Source organism: Ursus americanus, chromosome 6 (genome assembly GCF_024610735.1).
Source record: "Ursus americanus isolate L20-20 chromosome 6, mUrsAme1.1.p, whole genome shotgun sequence".
Classification (NCBI taxonomy): domain Eukaryota; kingdom Metazoa; phylum Chordata; class Mammalia; order Carnivora; family Ursidae; genus Ursus; species Ursus americanus.
In genome coordinates this window covers 66,099,739-66,119,819 of record NC_142132.1, presented here as the reverse complement: position 1 = coordinate 66,119,819, position 20,081 = coordinate 66,099,739, and the positions used below count along the sequence as shown (strand labels likewise).

The 20,081-nt window shown below is 49.3% G+C and overlaps 1 long non-coding RNA gene across 6 annotated transcripts; it reads left to right on the top strand.

Annotated features, from left to right (window-relative positions):
- Positions 1-4,967: 4,967 nt before the first annotated feature.
- On the top strand, positions 4,968-19,843 carry LOC123782960 (uncharacterized). 6 transcript variants are annotated; one of them, XR_006777079.2, is made up of 5 exons: positions 4,968-5,270; positions 10,145-10,312; positions 11,176-11,389; positions 12,580-12,668; positions 18,789-19,843. It is a non-coding gene; the product is annotated as an uncharacterized LOC123782960 (long non-coding RNA). The 6 variants fall into 6 exon arrangements; XR_006777080.2 differs by having other exon boundaries at positions 4,970-5,270; positions 10,188-10,312; XR_015724850.1 differs by lacking the exon at positions 4,968-5,270 and adding an exon at positions 5,298-5,453 and having other exon boundaries at positions 10,188-10,312.
- The last annotated feature ends 238 nt before the right edge of the window (positions 19,844-20,081 follow it).

Below are 20,081 nucleotides of genomic sequence, written 5' to 3'. Positions count from 1 at the left end.
CACTACAACGTGGATGAACTTTGAGGACATTATACTAAGTGAAATAAAACAGTCCTGCAAAAGCAAATACCGTATGATTCCACTTATACGATATACCTCGTGTAGTCAAATTCATAGAGGAAGAAAGTAAAAGGGTGGTTGCCAGAGGCTGGGAGGAGGAGGGAAAGGAGAATTAGTGTCTAATGGGCACGGAGTTTCAGTTGGGGAAGATGAAAGAGTTCTGGACACAGATGGTGGTGATGGTTGCATGATAAAGTGAATGAACTTAATGCCACAGGACAGATGGTTAAAATAACAAATTTTATTTTATGTATATTTTACCCCAATTTTAAGAAAAGATAAGTACATGAAAAAGTGCTCAATATTTTTTTAAAAAGATTTTATTTATTTATTTGACAGAGAGAGACAGCCAGCGAGAGAGGGAACACAAGCAGGGGGAGTGGGAGAGGAAGAAGCAGGCTCCCAGTGGAGGAGCCTGATGCGGGGCTCGATCCCAGAACGCCAGGATCACGCCCAGAGCCGAAGGCAGATGCTTAATGACTGAGCCACCCAGGCGCCCCAAGTGCTCAATATTTTTAGTCATTAGAAAGAGACAAAATAAAAGAACCATCAGATGCTACTATCTACCTACTATTACAGCAAAAATGAAAAAGACTGACAACACCAGATGCTGACAAGCATGTGGAACAACTGGAATTTTCATACTCTGAGCAGGAATGCAAAATTGTACCATCCCTTTGGAAAACATTTGGAAGTTTCTTATCAAACTAAACATATACCTGCTCTAATAACTGGTCATTCTATTGCTAGGAATTCATCCACAAAGATTAAAAACATATATTCACAAAAGGACTTGTACAAGTATGCCAATAGCTGCTTTATTCATAATAGTAAAAACTGGAAACAGCAGGGTCCCTGGGTGGCTCAGTTGGTTAGGCCTCTGACCCTTGACCTTAGCTCTAATCTTGATCTCAAGGTCATGAGTTCAAGTCCCACATTGGGCTCCATGTTGGGCATGGAACCTACTTGAAACAAAACAAAACAAAACAAAACAAAACAAAACAAAACAAAAGCAACTGGAAACAGCTCAGGTATCCATCAGGAGAAAAACAGACAAGCTGTGTGTAGTCATAAAATAGAATATTATTCAGTAATAGGAAGGAACAAACTATATATAGATACACACAACATGAATGGATCTCAAAAACATGCTGAGCAAAAGAAAAAGTACACAGAAGCCTACATATGTAATATTCCATTTATATGATATCCAAGAACAAGCAAAACTAGCCTGTGATATAGAAAAACCAGTACAGTGGTTGTCTCTGAGAACTGGGGTAGAGATAGAGAAGTGACATTTGGGAACTTTTCGGGGTGACGGAAATGTTCTATATTTTGATAAATACAAATTGTGTCAAACAGATCAAGTTCAGTGAGCATACAATTAAGATCTGTGAATTTCATTCAGTGTACGTTTTAATCAAAGAAAAAAATTGCAAGCAAAAATAAAACATCAGAACTTTTTTTTTTTTAGGTAATCTCTATGCCCAACATGGGGCGCAAACTCATGACCCTGAGATCAAGAGTCACGTGCTAGGGCACCTGGGTGTGCAGTTGGTTAAGCCACTGACTCTTGATTTTGGTTCCGAGTTCGTGATCTCAGGGCTGTGATGTCAGGATTGAGATCTCAGGGTCATGAGAGCGCGTCCTCTGTCAGGCTCCGTGCTCAGCGTGGGGTCTGCTTGAGACCCTCTCTGCCCCTCCCCTCTGTGCATTCTCATTCTCGCTCTCTCTCTCTGAAATAAAAAAATGAATCTTAAGAAAAAAAGTCACATGCTCTACTGACTGAGCCATTCAGGTGCCCCAGAATATCTGATACGCTCTACATTAAAATTTTTTCATTACTTCTCTTTTCTTTCTTTCTTTCTTTTTTCTTTTTAAGATTTTATTTATATTTCTTTGACAGAGAGAGGGAACACAAGCAGGGGGAGTAGGAGAGGGAGCGGGGAGCCCTATTCAGGGCTGGATCCCAGGACCCTGGAATCATGACCTGAGCCAAAGGCAAATGCTTAACTGAGCCACCCAGGTGCCCCTCATTACTTTTCATTTTAGGGGGTTTATCTGAATTGCATTGTGGGTAATTCCTCTAACTGATCGTCTAATTTACTAATTCTTCCTTTTACTTTATCATTAAGCTCTTTTGTGGACTTTTAAGTTTCTGTTATTAATTTTTTCCCTTATAGAAATTTTTACATATTCTGTTTTGTTCTTTTCCAAATCAACTAGGTCATATTTCTATACTTTCTGTTCCCAATGGATATTTGTTAGCTTTTCTCTTACTTCTTTAATAAAGGATCCAAAGGGTTTTTTTTAAGATTTTATTTATTTGTTTGAGAGAGAGAGAGAGAGAGCACAAGCAGGGGGAGGGGCAGAGAGAGAGGGAGAAGCAGGCTCCCCGCTGAGCAGGGATCCTGATGTGGGACTTGATCCCAGGACCCTGAGATCATGACCTGAGCGGAAGGCAGACACTTAACAGACTGAGCCACCCAGGCGCCCCTGCATCCAAAGGGTTTGTTTTTGTTTTTGTTTTTGTTTTTGTTTTTTAACAATGTGGACCTAATAATCCCAGTGACCGGACCTTGGAGTTTGTTCCCATTACCCGTTGTTTGGGTTCTTATTCACACTACCTTATTTCCATGTGTTTCCTGGCTGACAGTGTCATGTTCACTGACCTTGAAGAATTATTTGCAGAACACTTGGAAACCTAGACTAGAAGTGCCCCTCTCCAGAAAGGATTTGTATTTGCTTGTGCCAGGGATCTTCTAGGATATAACTAAGCAGAAATGATGATAAAATTCACAGTTTGAGGTTTCTTGGTCCTCCCAGGCGATACAAAATGGGACAACAGACACACATGAAGACTCCGCTGTGTTCACGATTTCTTGGAAATCTGCCACCACGTGCTCAGGGGCAAGGCGGCTTACCTTTCAGATGCTTGGCGTGTCAGTGCAGGGCAGGGTTTACTTCTGGTGAACTCCACCACCCTTCCCCTGTGGTGTAGCCCTTCAGCTTCAGGGATGAAGGCCGCAAACTTTACGAAGTTGTTAGCCCCAAGTGCAAGGTAACCTAGATAATGAATGTTCTCAGGGCAAGAGCTGCTCCTAGAACGGCCGCACTTCTGGCTTCCCTTAGATGTTGGCCCTAGTGATTCTTTAGTATCTTGTCAACTCTTCAGTGCCTGGAAGATTTGTCAAATACTCTATCTGGCTTTTTAAAAGTTGTTTTCAACCGGAGTGTTGATTCTGAGAATTTAGCCTGCCATCGTCTCTAAAAATAGAACCCCACATCTCTTACTTGTCAGGCTTGGCTTTAGCCACCTCTGAAAAACAGCACAAATCTCATTTGCAGGCTTCAGGAATTTTGCCCCCAATTCTGCTGCCTTATTTTAAAACTTGTTTTTTTTCTTTGGGTCTAAAACTGCTCTGGGTCTGAAATATTCCCCAGGCTGACAGGGTAGCAGCTGGGAGGCAGAGATGCCTGGAGCCCTTGCCCAGCCCAGCGCTAACGTGCCATGTGTCAACAGGGATCAGTTGAACCATGAAAAAAAAAAAAACGAAGGGCAAAAGAGACAAAGGAACTGGGTCAAAGTGATAAGTCACCACAACGACTTCTGCAAGTGGGTTGGTAGGTGATTTTTTTCTGCCCTTTTTATACTTCAATATTTCTTCCAACTTTATTTTTCTTCAAGAAATGTGCATTACATTAATATTAAAAATAGTCAAGTGAAAGATGAAAAAAAAAAAAAAACTAAACCCAGAAGAGAGGAGGCCTCAGTAGTCCAATAGTCTTGGATGGTATTTCCAGCAGCGGGGACGAGCTTGGGCAGATCCATTCCCAAGCCGGCTGGTGACCAGAGGCTGGGCTCCTGACACAGACGCAGCAGCTTAGTGGCCTGGGCCGGGCAGGGGATCAGAGGACCGTGGGGTCATGCATGATCCCAAGGTGGCACCAGCTGAAAGGAGCTAAACTGGCTCCTTTCATTTCTCTGCTCTGAGCTCCAGAGCAGTCCTGGGTGAACTTGGCAGACAGCAGCGAGGAAGAGTCTCCGGGTTTCCAGAGACTGCGTTCTGGTCCTGGATCCAGCTCCAGTAGGAGGGGGAAGAGCCGCTGTCCCTCACTCCTCAGACCTTGTATGATTCTGCCCTAGTCACACAGGGGAGAGGAAGGAGAGGCTGTTCTGAACGACCTCAGGAAGAAGGACGAGCGAGGGCAAGGGGAAACGCAGGGCCACTGAAGAGTGTCTCCACGCCCAGGTTCCCTGCAAACTCCGCAGAGGCTCCGTTTCACACTTGGCCCTTCCTAAGCCAGAGCACTCAAAATTCTCCCCTCCCTCTCGTCCCTCCCCTCCCGTCCACTCACCAACACGTTGTTACTGAATATCTCTTCTACTCTAGGCACCGAGAGGTGCCCTATGGAATCACTTGAATGTACTTGGACTTCTTCAGTAAATGCTTAAAAGGGATGCCTCGTATGCTTCACATCTATGTCTGGAAGGTTCTCTGGAGCCTGGGTTTTCCTCTACTTGTTTCAGACTTCCATAGTGCAGTGCAGAGCAGGCGGGTGGAGGGCAGGACCGCAGGGGTGGAGCCAGGCCCCAGGAAGAACGTGTGCTCAGAAGGCCAAGGACACTGAGGCTGAACCGCCTGCCTGGCTCTGCCTCCCAACAGGGGGGCCCCTGTATTTCTTCCTCCACCACTCTGGCACTGGAGGCCAGGAATCTGAAAGCCAGGGTCTCAGCACCTCTGAGATTAAAAGGACTTCACAGGGAAGGACACACACTGGCCTGGGCCAGGACTGGGGGGGGGGGGGCGCTGTCCTCACAGTGGGCTCTTCCTCTTTCTTCCCTGCCTCCTGGGCGCCTTGTTTGCCACACCCTCGCCCCGGCCCTGGGCTCAGTGGCTGTATTTTTTCCAAAGGGCAATCTGGACGCCGTGGGGCAAACAGATTTGTTCCAGGCCACAGGAGAATACAGGGTCATGCTTCACAGCCAGGGAAGTATCCTTTTCCTCCACCTAACTTCCTGATTGTCCAAGGACATAGGTGTGGGGGCTGTCATCATAAGTCTGAGAGGTCAAGACATCCCAAATCTAGTCCTGACTATTCTTCAGCTCATTATCCAAAAGGATCCAGAACTGTGTGGCTCCACTGCCGTCTGCTTATTGGCACACGCGCCAGGCAGCGATTAATCTGCTGATTCATTCAACAAACAGGTACTGAGGTTTTACTGTGCCCCCGGCACTGTGCTGGGAGATCAGACGGTGAGCCCAACGCTCAGGGTCTCAGCCCTCAGGGGGCTCACAGTATTGTGTTAATTAAATAGCACAAATCAATGTAACTCTAAATTTGACACAAGCTGACAGCACAGAAGAGGCCAAGGGCCGCAGAGGGGTTCGGTGAGCACGACAGCTTGAGGTGCCTCTGAAGGCTCCCTAGAACTCCGCGGGGGGAGCGGGAAGGAACAGCTCCTCCCTGATGGGGTGGGGTTGAAGCGGGGGCTCCCAGCCAGGAGGAGAGGTGGGTGTGGCTGGGGGTGTAGGGTGGTGTGCAGTGGGGGTGCAGAAGGAGCCACACCAGGCTTGAGCAGACCCTCCGTTGCAGAGTATATTTTTTTTTCTTTAATATAAGAGCGACAGAAAGCCGCTGAACCATTTTAGGCAGACAGAGAGACAGAGAGGGAACCTGGCATTGCTGGGGGCAGGAGGAAAGACTTCGCGACAGCTCTCAGGGGTCTGACTCACATTAGGATGCTCGCTGAAACAGGGGAGCTAGTGAGCTGTGGCAGGTGTGGGATGCCAGGCAGATTGGCCGTCCTGGAGAAGGAGCCACAGGTGGGGAGGGAAGAACAGGCCTGGGCCCTGAGATGGGGGGGGGGGCTCCTAGGATGGGGGTGCGGCCTGGGCCTTTAGGATGGGGGTGGGGCCTGGGCCCTGAGATGGGGGTGCGCCCTAGGTCCCTAGAATGGGGGTGCAGGCTGGGCTGCCCTGTTTCCGCTTCTTCCCGGTCTATTCCCACTTCGGAGCTGGCAGGGAGGATCATTAGAATATCCAGGAAGACCACAGAAGAATGGGAGTTTGCTGTTTTGGCGTTTCCTCCTCTCTCAGGCACGAATGCAGGGAAATCTTAAATGGTAAATGAGCCTGGGGGAACCTGCCCCAAATAGCACTGCTTTGTCCAGTGTCTGCTCTGAGGACCTGTGCTCTGTGAGCTGGGAAGGGGAGGAGAGGAGGGGGAGGGGAAAGGAGGGACGGGGAGGAGCAAGGCAGGGACGGGGGAGGGGGGAAGAAGAAGAGTTGGGAAAGAGGAGAGGGGATGGGGCAGAGGAGGAGGGGAGGGGAGGGGAGGAGGGGGGAGGCCCGCAGCTGTCTGCCCAGCGCCGCCGCCTGCCACACGGTGAGTCACGGTGCCAGCTCCCACCGCCTGCCTCTATTTTTATATCAGCGCCTGCTCATATCTGACTCGTTAAATAAGCCTCCCAACTGGTGGGGGGAATCTGATGGCTGAGGATGAGGACCGAGGGAATAACTGAGAAGTCTAAATAGGAATTATAAAGCGATCCCTCTCTCTTATTAGGAGATCTTCGCCTTTTTAATAAGCAGGCGCTCGAAGCCGCTGATGCCCGGGCAGGGAAGGCTGCCAGGCCTTGGGCCGCTGCTGCACTAATGATCCCGGGGTCGGGGTTGGAGCAGAGGCGACCAGAGCAGCCTGGGCTTTGGCCCCAGAGGGTGGCGGCAGCTGCGGGAGGGGCCTGGGAAGCTGTGTTAATGGCACTTGACTCTGAGCCCCGGCAGAACAGGGCTCCTCCACAGACAGCGGGAAGAACGCCGGCCTCCCAGCCCTGGAGCGGATCGCAGGCCACAGACAGAAGCAGGAGCGGGGGGGCTGGCCGTCAGCTCGGGGCTGCCATTCTACCGGCCCGCTTAGCTTGGGCAGGTCATTCCATTTCTCCGAGCCTCCCTCTCCTCATCTGTGAAAGGGGAGTAGTGTGGCCAGCTGTGCAGGGCTGCAGGATTACAGCAAAGTGACGGAGATACCCAGTGTCATTATCTGCTGGGCGGGGGTGGTGGGGGGGCTGGTGGGCCCAGTCTGCAGAAGAGCTCCACTCCCCAGGGCCTTCTAGAGAATGAGTGCTGCTTTTTGTTTGATTTGCCATGGGAACACCGGCCTTTCTGAGGTCACTGGCAGGGGTCAAGGGGAAGAGGTGCTCTGCCGTGTGTCTTTGAGCCTCCCTGGATTATCCTCCATTTGGATAATCTCCAGGATGAGAGCTGTTGAGCTGTTTGAGCCCTGCCCTCTGAGGTTAACTTGTTTGCATCAGATCATGGGGGGAATATTGATCATGTCAATCCTGGTGCTTTAGAGGTACTTGGAAGAGGAGAATTAGGGTTTACTCTTGCCGGCAGGAGCTGGGTGAGCTGGGAGCCTTGCATCGTTCTTGCCCTGCTTTGCAAAGGTTAGGCAGCTAGGACGCGCACGTGCCCTTGTATCCCCAGGATCCCAGCTCCTGGGCCTGGTGAAGAGGCATGAGCATTTCTGGTCTCTCCATGGCAAGAATCCTCACATTCAGAGCAAGATCCTGGTGACCCAGGGCCCCAGGACCTGCCTGTGCACTGAGGCTGAGGACCAGACAGGCTGAGCCCCTGACCCCGCCACAGCCCTGAGTGCCCTGAGGGTCAGGCCTACAGAAGCAGGTGCCTGGCCACTGGCACAGACCTCTCCTTTCTGGGGCCTCCCAGAACAGGCAGCTGTCCTCCCCTTCATACACTCTGCCTGACCCTAGAAGGAAGCAGAGGGACATTGACAAGTGGCCTGGTTTTTTCTCCCCCTTTCTCCTTACACAAGTAAACACAGCTTCAAACTCAAACTTTAAAGCCAAAAAGTGGCTCTGGTAGGCCCTGGGGAGAGACAAGGGCGTCCAGACCCTGTTGCAAAAGCGCAAGGGGCCCGCCAGGCTCAGTGCCTGTGCTGTCTTCTCCCGCCGTGCCCTCCTCTGTCCTCTGTCTGAGCACTGTGGCGGGAGCCGAGGGCCCCATTCTCCTGGACATTGCCTCAGGTGGCTCTTGCACGTGCTCAAACCACCACCCCCCACCCCCCACCCCCAAGCACCTGCACCTTTCCTGCCAGGGCTCTGACCTTTTCCCTTTCCTGTGTGTTGTTAGCGGCCCCAGGGGAAAAGGCAGCCTGGCCTTGCATGGCTGGACCCCCCCCCCCCCATAACATGGCCCCAGAGCCCACGCGGTTCCTTCCGCCGGGGGGGCTGAGTGAGGGTCCGCTGGTGGAGTCTCTGCCCTTCATGAACGACAGCGAGGACATCTTCTTTTGTGGCCAAGGAGCAGCCCGCTCATGAGGAAAGCTAGAAGTGTTCCCATTTTGCAGGTTTGAAAGACAAGGCTGAGAGTCGATCACAAAGTCCCAGGCTGTTACCACATCAAGAAGCCTGTGTCTCTAGCCTGTGACGTCTCCCGAGCCACGAGCCACGGAATGCCTGGGGAGCGTGGTGGTGGGGATCCTGGAGAAGTCTAGGGTACCCCTGGAAACACTGAGCCGGCATGCCTCTTTAGGGGTGGGGGTTGGATAAAAGAGGGCATTTCTCTCTCAGATCCCTTCAGTCAGAGTCAGCACGGAGGACAAAGCCCGCCACCTTCCTTAAGCAGGTTTCGAACTTTTCCATCTTCCTAGTGGCCTCCGCTCACTCTATGCACCTGATTTTCCATTTCACAGGGTTCAGCATCCTCTGGGAGCTGGAGCTGGCTCCGGAGCCTGGGGGCAGGAGGGAGGGTGTGGGGAGAGAACAGGCTTTCTGGACTGGGCTCACTGACAGCTCACCCCACATGCCTGCCATGGGCCACATGCCTGCCATTCCCGCTGGCGCTCTCATCCTCTCAATATAGGGTGCTTCAGGCACACCGGGTGGGGGCCTCCAGCTCCAGGGCCGGACACCCTGCTGCTGGAGGGTGAGGCCAGTGGGGACAGGCTAGGGCAGGTGTCAGCTTGCTTCCTCTCCTTGCATGGCCACAGCCTGCAGCCTGCCTTCTGATTTGTGCGTATTATTAGGTCCCAGGGACTCCTGTGGCCGCGGCCCTGCAGAGGGTAGGGCACCACCCAGCCTGCAGAGGGAATTTATCCCTGAACCTGAGCTCGGCTTGGGGGTCCTCCAGCCAGGTTGAGAGAGCAGGCTCCCCACCCCCGCCCCCCCCCGCCTCCTCCAGCGGCTGAAGAAATGCCTTGTGTACTTTTATTAGGGTCGTTTCTTACTGAACCCCCAACAGCCTCTGGCGCACATGGACCTGCCTTGCTCAGCTGCCCCCCTCCCCCCGTGTCTCCCCCACCCTGAGGCTTGTTTCTGTTCCAGAAATTAACCTAGTTCGCGGATGATGGGGGCTTCATGGCCTTCTCTCCCCGGTAACATACGGGCATGTTTACTAGGGCGATTAATGTCACGGGTCAACAGGAGAGTTAATTTTGGAAATTGGAAACACGCTGCCCTGGAGGTGCAGAATGGGGGCCCCCAGACCCCACACAGGGCCCTGAGCTGCCGAGCTTGGGCAGGGGGGCCAGCACACGTGTTTGCTTTCAGCCCCAGCCCCCAGACCGTTTGACAACACCTGGCCGCAGAGAGGTGAGCTGCTCAGCCACCAGACTAGGGGAAGTGACAGGCGTCCTTAGGCAGTGAGAAAAGAGGACATGCGCGCCTCTCACTGGCTGCATTTAGCTAGAGAGAAGCTGCCCTCCGCCTCTGCGGGGGCTCAGGGCCAAGGCCAGGCCGCAAGCGCAGCTCCGGTTTGATTCTACTGCCTTTCTTTCTTTGTCTTTCTGTCTTTCTGTTCCTTCCCTCCTTCCTTCCTCTCTTGACAAAGAGCTTCATTAACCTCTGTTTCAAACTTTATTCCCAGGCCTCCTCAGCTTAATGAGCTGCAGAGAATGAGTTGTCCATCTATAAAAACAGGAAACAGCGGCTGTGTCCAAGGGGCTTGGGCTTAAAAATATTAGAGAGTTAGATTTTATCAGATCCACAAACAAAATTTTGAACAGCAGTCACAGCACAAACTAGCAGCTCCCAGGTACTCCTCTGTTTTATCTCCTTCAGAAGTTGACCTCATTCTCTGAAGCCTCGTTGAAATTTCCCGCAGGACCTGGAACTTTCGCCACCACTCCAAACCTTGGTTAGAATGCACATGGAGAACTGGTCACCAGGGGCGAATTCCTGAGAAGCTGCAGGAGAAGCCACGTCTGCTGAGCTGGGGGGAACGTTGAGGTGGGGACCCTTGGCCAGGACCCCTTTGCCACCATAGGATGAATGTGTGAGGGGTGCTCTCCCCAGACAGCCAGGTTCCCCCCAGCAGGGCCCCATCAGGCCACTCTCACTGTGGGCTCTGACAGCCTCTAGGTGCCCCCACCTCCTCCTGGGCTGGGCTACCTCTTCGCTGCAGACTTTGTCCCAGCTTTCCCAACTTCACTCTGGGACAGTCCCTCCGTGACTCAGGGCTCCCACCTCAGGCCTTATGTTTCACATCTGTAAAACAAGGGGCAGAATCATCACCTCCAGGGTCCCTCTCTGCCCAGAAGTTCTGAAATCCTGCCTACGGTTACTGTTCATAGCTCTGGGAGACATCGGGCTCCTGAATGCCATCTTGGCCTGTGACTGTCCTGGCGGAGCCTCAGCCCAGCCCCCCCCCCCCCCCCCCCGCAGAAGCTCTGTGTCCTCCCTGGCCTGCGGTGCCCCCACCTCTGGAGTGAGTTCAGGCAGGGCTTTCCTTGTGTACAGGGCTGTTCCCCTGACAGCGGAGGGACTCCGGTGTCAGGCCAGTCTGTGCCCTGTGGGGAAAAAAGCCAATTGTGAACAACTCCCCTCACACAGACAGGGTAGGGGGCGGTAAATACAGGAGAGGTGAAAGTCCTCAGCCTGAGCTATACCCAGGAACTGGGGTGGGAGGGAAGGGGGGGCAGTGGCAGGAGCTCTGCACAGTGGGGATGGCCCAGGCACTGCTTTTCAAGATGAGCCCTCCGGCGCTCCGCTTAGAAATGGGAAGACTCTCCATGTCTCCAAATCTTTAGTAAAGTCAGCCATACACAAAGAGCTTTTGCGTGAATGGGCTCGTTTGCTTTTGTGTTGGGCAGTCTTTTAGGTGACCGTCAAAGCAGGTCTGAGACCAGCCGCGGCGGGCCTGGTGCAGGCCAGGCAGCGGGCCTGAGCAGAGAGACAAGGCAGGGAGAGTTCGAGAACGCGTCGCCCGCCGGAGCTAGATGGCCTCATACAGATTCCGTGTGACAACAGTCATGTCAGAAGGAGGGATTAATACTCGTGCTGCACTTCGAAACGTCTCCTGAACAAGTAAGTGTGATGTACGTGTTTGTTGAATGCCTTAAGGATATATTATTTCAAAGCTCAACTAGAGTTTGGTTTTTTTTTTAAATTTAAATAAATGCTTATTTTGGAAAAAATTTTGGTTTGCAGAAAAGTTGCAGTGGAAGTACATAGAGCTTCTGTATATCCTGCACCCAGTCCCCCGGTGTTCCTAGCTCATAGCCCCGGCGCAGCTGCCACTTGAAGGAGCCGGCTTGGTGCGTTGCTATTACCCAAACTCCAGAAGTTATCTGGGTTTTAGCCGTTTTCCCATGAACACCCTCTCTCTGTCCCAGGACCCCATCTGGGGTACTACTCTGCGTCTAGTTATCACGTTTTCTTACTCTCATCGGGCCTGTGACAGTTTCTCAAGTCCTTTCTATTTGTTTGTTTGTTTGTTTGTTTGTTTTCATGAGCTTGACAGTTTTGAGGGGTACTGGTCAGGTATTTTGTACAAGGTCTCTCAGTCCGGGTTTCTCTCGTGTTGTTCGCATGATCGGACCGGGGTTATGGGTTTTTGGAAAGAATACTAAAGAGGCCAAGTGTCCTTCTCATCACATCCTATAGGAGGTCGCATGAGATGACATGCCACCAGAGGTGGCATTTGTCCTCTTCGAGTGGCTATGCATGCAAGGTTTCTCCACCCTAACTTACTATTTTTTTCTTTCCCTACAGTATTTCTTAGAACCCAGGCTTGGAGCTTAGAGGGGGAGTGAGCTCTTCACTGCTTCAGGAAAAAGCCAGTCCAGTCTGCCCCCAGCACAGTCCAGCCAGGCAATACTGGTTTTCTGATTCTCCAGTCTGAAGGTGGCCAAGGCTTTACCATTGTGCTGAGCTCTGCCTTCAACTTTGGGGCAGATGGCAGTGACTGGCTGCCAGCCACCACGACCCGTTTGAGGGGACTTTGTGGCAGGTGGTGGGGCATACCTGGCAGCAGGAGCCGACCTTCCCTTAGCGGCTCCCCCTTCTCTGTGTGGGCACAAAGGGCTGAACTGCTTGAGCTTCAGATCTCGCTCTCTAAGTCGAGATAGAGGATCCATCTGAGGGACATGTAGGGCTCATAGATTCTGGAAGCTTCTGGATTAAAGGGAAAGGAATCTTGGCTTGAAGCAAGAGACGTGACTTGTAAAACAGAGAAAGGTATCATAACTCTGCCTTCTGCTTTGGACCCCTTACAGGCATGGGCTTAGTATGTGCTGATCCTGCGGGGAACCGTGTGCTTGCTGGAGAAAGAAGTGGGATTTCCACTGGAGACAGGTCAGGCAAGGTAACAGGCACTTACTGGACTGTGTATCCAGCACTCTGCTGGCCCCTGGGGGAGAGAGCAAGGGAAAGGGAGCCATCTGTCTTGGCCTGACAAGCTTACCGTCTCCTGGGGAAAGTGGGAAGCACCACAAACCACACCAGGAGTATGAGTCTTGGCCTGTGAGACCTCTGTGGGCCGGCCACTCATGACCAGGGCTTCGCAGAGGCTGTGGGAGCAGGCCGTGAGTATGAAGCTCGTGAATCCTAGAGGTCACTTCCCAGATGTGTCATCTTGGTTCACTTCACTGTCTCAAGTCTCCACTTCCTTGCCCATGAACTGACAAAGATATTCGCGAGAATATAGTGAGGATTGATGTGATGAGGTCTGCATGGCCTTAGCTGGGTGCGAAGTACCAGCCGGCTCCTGGCAGCAGCTGTCACTGTTATTTCAAAGAGAAGGCCGAATTCTCCCAGTTTTGGCTATTGGTTCCTGCGCCACTTTGATTTACCCCATCCAAGTGGGATTTTTTTTTCTTTTTTTTTTTTTTTTAAAGATTTTATTTATTTATTCGACAGAGACAGAGACAGCCAGCGAGAGAGGGAACACAAGCAGGGGGAGTGGGAGAGGAAGAGGCAGGCTCATAGCGGAAGAGCCTGATGTGGGGCTCGATCCCAGAACTCCGGGATCACGCCCTGAGCCGAAGGCAGACGCTTAACCGCTGTGCCACCCAGGCGCCCCTTTTTTTTTCTTTTTAATCACTCCCTTACTTTCTGGCCCTACGAGACTCTTCAGACCCCCCCTTGTCTATTTTCTTTCTTTCTTTTTTTTTTTTAAAGATTTTATTTATTTGACAGAGATAGAGACAGCCAGCGAGAGAGGGAACACAAGCAGGGGAGTGGGAGAGGAAGAAGCAGGCTCATAGCAGAAGAGCCTGATGTGGGGCTCGATCCCATAACGCCAGGATCACGCCCTGAGCCAAAGGCAGACGCTTAACCGCTGTGCCACCCAGGCGCCCCTAGAGGAACTTTCTATACTATCTTCACAGCTTCCCTGTAAATCAAAAACCACCTCAAATAAAAAGTTTACTTAAAAAAAATAAAGGAGAAGGTCAAGTCCAAGACCACCTGCTCTGGCTGCTCCCCTCCTACATGCTCTCAGGGCATCTTCCAGGATGCCTGCTCCCTTAGGAATAGAAATACAACCTTGTGCCCTTCTGGTCTTGCCTCAAATTGGAACAGGCCAGGCAAACTGGGCTCCTGGCCTGTTCTCTTGAAAGCGGAAAAGGCAGACAGAATAATAGCCCCCAAAGATGGCCATGTTGCGATCCCTAGAACGTGTAACCCGGTTAGCTGCTGCAGCAGAAGAGACTTCACAGATGTGACTAAGGTAAGGGCCTTGACATGCGGAGGTTATCCGGGGTTATCTTGGTGGACCCAGTGTCATCACAAGAGTCCTTACAAGGGGGTCAGAGTCAGAGAAGGTGTCGTGACGGTGACGCGAGGGCAGAGATAGCAGTGATGCAGTTGCCTTGCAGAAGAGGACCAAGAGCCAAGGAATGTAGGCGGCCTCTAAGGAAATGGGACCCCCCCCCCCCCAGCTGCCAGAATGAATGCAGCCCTGCCGGCCCCAGGTTTGAGACGTCTGACCTCCAGAAATGCAAGATGATATGTTTGTATTATTCAAGCCACCAAGTTTGCAGTAACGTATTACGACCACGATAGGAAACTAATACACGTGCCTTAAGAAAAGTGATCCTTTCGGGGGCTGACTTCCCTCTTCCGGGCATGGATCAAACTTTCCACCGAAGCAAGAGTCCGTGTTGTAAAGGGGGCATGTTTTCCTTAGAATCTGTAACACAAACATCTGTATTACATACAGATTGCCTGGGTAATCTGCCTCACCCCAGGGTAATTAACACTGACGTTTATGCTGGGCTTCCCCCACTTCCACATCAACAGCACATTTATTATCTGCAGCCTTAGTTGATGGAAACGAACTTGCTTTCCTTTCTTTGAAGTTCTTGCCAACTGCCCTTTGGAAGGCAGTAATTATCTGCCTTTGCTATTTAGAGCATCTTTATTTCCTGAATATCAGGATGACAACAATATTCTGTAGATAAATTCTCTGCAGCCTGAAGATTTATTTTCACACGTTGCTTTTCCTTTCTAAATAATAAAGTGTCTAAGGGAAAGGCAGCTTCCTAGAGCTGGGCATGCAGGACTGTGATGATTCTGTGTGTGCACGTGTCTGTGAGGGTGTGGGTTCCGTGTATTCTAAACCTCTCCAGAAATAGATGAACCAAACTTTCCATGAGATTGAAGAGGCTTTGAAAACAACAAACCTACTTTATTCTCTGTGCATCATAGCTGGTTTAAGATGGAAGCAGAAATATGTACCTTCAGGAAAGCCTCCTCTGCCAGCAGAATCCTCCGCAAAGAGAAGTCCAGGGTCATGTCACAGATGTAGCTGATGAAAATGTGTATCCTGCATTTCACCTACATCAGTAAAAGGGCACTTCAGAGCTTATAAAACAGCACTTAGGGGCACCTGGGTGGCACAGCGGTTAAGCGTCTGCCTTCGGCTCAGGGCATGATCCCAGCGTTATGGGATCGAGCCCCACATCAGGCTCTTCCGCTGGGAGCCTGCTTCTTCCTCTCCCACTCCCCCTGCTTGTGTTCCTCTCTCGCTGGCTGTCTCTATCTCTATCGAATAAATAAATAAAATCTTCTAAAAAAAAACCGCACTTACACACATCATCTAAAAACTGTAATGTAGATGTTACTATTTTCATTTTATAAATAATAGCTACTTTTTTGGTCTTTTCTGAGAGCTTGAGATATGGTAGGGACTGCGCTAGGCTTTTTACATAATGTAGTGTTGGGAGCTCAAACTGCTTGGATTTGATTCTTGGATTCCCCCTCTCACCTTCTCCCCTTACCAGCTGAATGGCTTTGCCCAAACTGCCTAACCTCTCTGTGCCTCAGTTTCCTCCTTCATAGGAGAGAATAATTGTATTCGCCCTCAGGGGATTGCCAAGAGGATGACATGAGGTTTGTTAAGGGTCTTAGAATGATGCCTACCATGATGGAAGCCCTCACAGCATCCTTCTGTCCTGAACCCATGTCAGATGTATCACTTGCCTCACTCTGGGGCCTAAAACTGTAGTTGGATTAGCTTGTGTCATTTGCCATCTTTGATTGATGGCCAGTTGACTTTCAACAAAGGGGCCAAGATAATTCAATGGAAGAAGGAACAGTCTTTTCAACAAATGGTTGCGGGACAACTGGGTATCCACATATGAAAGAATGAAGTTGGACCCCTACCTCACACCATACACAAAAATTAACTCTATTGCCAGTTTCTATGTGGGTTTTTCTCATTCACCTGATATGTAGAAGTCACTCAGCTAGGCCCCCTCTTCACCCAGAGGGCACTGTTCCATATATGGCTGTAGATTCAGTGAGTCCATGGGAGGAAAAGAGTTGCCATCTTGAACTGGAACTCCAAAATTAAAATTTTATGCTTCAAATGATACCATCAAGAAAGTAAAAAGACAACCCACACAATGGAAGAAAATATTTGCAAATTATATATCTGATAAGGGACGGCTTTGTGCTGGCCTCAACCTACCGATAACCAGTGTTAGCGACAACCATCAGGAAGCTTTGAAAAAATAGGAATTTATTACTTACAACACCTAGAAATTACACAGCATACTTGGGGCCATATAGTGAGCTTGTGGGGAGGGGGAGAAAGTGTACAGGCCTGGGGTTCTGCTTTTATTGGGGTTGAGGGTGGGGGCCTAGGGTTTCACAGGCTCAACCTTTATTGGTGAATTTAAAGCCTAAGAGTGGGAATTTAAAGCTAGGAAGAGAAGAGACAAATGACCCAAATGGTCAGTTATCAGAATTAATCAAGATCTCTAAAACAACAGATCCTCAGTGGGCAGGGTTGGCCTGGCTCTTTATCTAATCATGGGGCTGGCAATATGTTTATTCAAGATAACCATCTTTGAAACAGATACCTCATTGAAATGAATACTTAAGCAATCAAAGCTTAAGTCAAGCACTCACATTGCAAAAAAGAAAAAAAAAAAACAATTAGGGCTTACACTCCAGGGACATGTATCCAGAATAGACAAATAACTTAAAATTCAACAATAAAAAATAAATAACTTAATTAAAAACAGGGAAAGGATTTGAATGGACTTTTCTCCAGAAAAAAAAATATGGTGACCAATAAGCACTTGATGCTCAATATCACTCATCACTGTAGAAATGTAAATCAGAATCATGTTGAGATCCACTTCATACCCACTAGGATGTGAATAAAGACAGACAGTAACAAGTCTTGACACAGGGAGAAATTGGATCTCATCCCCATTGTTGGTGGGAATGGAAAATGGAGTAGCCACTCTGGAAAATGGTTTGTTGCAGTCCTTCAAACAGTGAAACATAGCATTGTCGTATGGTCCAGAAATTCCACTCTTCAATTTATATCCAAAAGATTTGAAAACAGGTACTCAAACATATACTTGTTCATGAATGTTCATAGCAGCACGATTCATAACAGCCAAAAAGTGAAAATAACCCAAATGTTTATTAAGAGATGAATGGAGGGGCACCTAGGTGGCTCAGTTGGCTAAGCATCTACCTTCGGCTCGGGTCATGATCTCCGGGTTCTGGGATCGAGCCCCGCATTGGGCTCCCTGCTCAGCAGGGAGTCTGCTTCTCTCTCTCTCTCTGCCCCTCTGCCCTTCTCCACTGCTCATTCTCTTCTCTCTTTCAAATAAATAAATAAAAATCTTAAAAAAAAAAAAAGCAGGGGATGAATGGATAGGGGCGCCTGGGTGGCTCAGTCAATTAGGTGTAGAACTCTTGATTTTGGCTCAGGTCATGATGTCAGGGTCATGAGATCCAGCCCCAAGTGGGGCTCTGCACTCAGTGGGTTGTCTGCTTGAGATTCTTGCCCTCTCCTGCCCTCCCCTGCTTGCACATGTATACTCTCTCTCTCTCAAATAAATAAATAAATAAATAAATAAATAAATCTTAAAAAAAGATGAACGGATAAACAAAATGTAGTCTATCCATACAAGTGGACTATTATTCAGCCATAAAGAAAGAAGCACTGACACCTGCTATAATGTACGTGAACTTTGAAAGTCTTATTCTAAGTGAAAGAAGCCAGACCCAAAAGGTCACATACTGTACGATTCCTTTTATATAAAATATCCAGAATAGATAAATCCATAAAAACAGAAAGTTGCTGGTGGTTGCCAGGAGCTGGAGGATGGGGAGGGGAGTAATGGGGAGTAACTGCTTAATAGGTAATGGGGTTTTGGAGTAATGATGATGTTTTGGAACTCGACAGAGAGGGTGGTGCACAACATTGTGAATGTACTGAACACCACTGAATTGTTCACTTGAAAATGGTTGACTTCGTGTTATGTTAATTTCATCTCAATAAGAAAAATTAGGACTGCAATTATCCTTGGGGGGATATAGTGATGGAAAGAAGACGTGGGGGGCTTCTGGGTTGCTGGTAATGTTTCTTAATTAAGGTGTGGAACATGCAAATACACGGGATGTGTGGACATTGGTGGAGCTGCACATTTATGATCTGACACTTTGCTGGATGTATATTATACATCTACAAAACGTTAAAATGGAAAAAAAAAAAAAAAAAGCCCAACGCAGTGCCTGGAGCATAAGAGAGGCTCAACACCCATTAATCTCCACTCCTCCCCACACCCTCCCTGGCCAACCTCCCCTCCTGCCTTGCCTGTCTCCCTTCCTTACTGCTATCAGCTGCAGAGTTTGGAGAGGGGAGGGGGCCTATCTCCATCTCCTCACAGGTAGCTGATTTGATCTTAAGAGAGTTCTGTTGCTCAAGCCAGAGACCTTAGAAATCATAGCTAAATTCTCCAACTTTACTCAACTGCTGAATCTTAATGCAGAATATAATAGGTAATATACTGAGGGAATATTTTAGGAGAAAACAGATGGCAAGGGAAATGGGCATGAGTGCTTAATATTTGGAAGGTTCTTTCTGCCCTTGGTTATTAAACACCATGCTAACTGGTATAAAATATCCTCTAAAATAATTTTCGTGGAAGTTCTAAGAAATCTTCTCCTGTTCCAGGTTGTTTGTGAACATGAATTCATGCACAGAAGGCCCTCCCATCACCATGGTGTGTGAAGAGCTCATGGTTGCCTCCAGAGCCCAAGAAGGACATTCTGTGTGGATTTGTACTGAGCTCCTGGATCAAGGACTCCAAGATGGAGCGCTGGGTAGCCCAGGCTTCCCATATCCCCGTACAGAGAGCACATGTGGAGGATGCACCATGCCGCCATGTTCCTGCCACTGAGGTCTTTTCCAGACCCTCACAGAAGCCCATATCTTTCCTTCCTTGAGGCCTTTGCTCATACTGTTTCTACTTCCTATGGACCAAGGTCTGGGCATGTTGGGTCCTTCTCATCCTTCAGAGAGGGTCTGAAGCACCAGCTTACGGAGAGGCTGTTTTAAGGGGTCCAGGATTTGTGTTAATCAGGTGTGGTAACACGTGCAGACATGGAAATGACTGAAGAAAAAACAATTTTTTTATACTGGCAATTTCCTAGAAATAGTAGGCACGGCAGGCTACTCAGGGCTACTCAGGAATCCCCAGGTTTCGTTACGAGATGGAGGGAACAAGGAGAAAATGTGGGCAAGAAGCTTTATTATGGTTTCTGTGGGAAGGAAAGTGAGAGGCAGAATAAGCAGGCTCTGGCTTGGCTAGTTGGGATCATTTCAGTAGACTCTGGGTTGCCATGGAATGATGAGAGCAAGTAGTAGTGATCCTGAGTGGGACAGTGGATAGAGGACGTGGTCAGAGGTGTGGGCTCTGGGTTGGTTGGTTTGCATTTGAAAAGCACACTCTTGGAGCAAGTTGCTTACTGTGTCTAGGGGTTGTCTAACCCTGGAAGACTCCCTCCAGGTGTAAAAGCATCAGAATACAGAAGATAAAGGACATGGTTACTACGGAAGACTTCCCAGAACAATAACGTTGATCGCATTTTCTACTTCTCCTCCTGTTGGATCGGTTTCCTTCACAGGAATGGAAGCTCTGGGGGAAGGAGCCAGGTCTGTCTTCTTTACCAGTGTGTCCTGGTGTCTCAAACTTAGTAGATGATCAATAAATAGTGAATTAGTGAATACATGAATCAAATTTTATTGGTTTAGGCGATCTCTGAAATGTTAAGGTCTATTTTCCTGATGTCCTAATTGTGTGTGTGTACGTGTGCGTATGTAATTTTTTTTTTAATTGGACATAATGGAGTGCGTTCTTCCCCTGCTGTCCTGCCCCACATGCGGTCAGGTCTCCCAAATGTTTTGACAAATGTTCCCACTTACGACTTCAGCAACAAAGCACTGCCTGGAGGGGACGGTATGGGA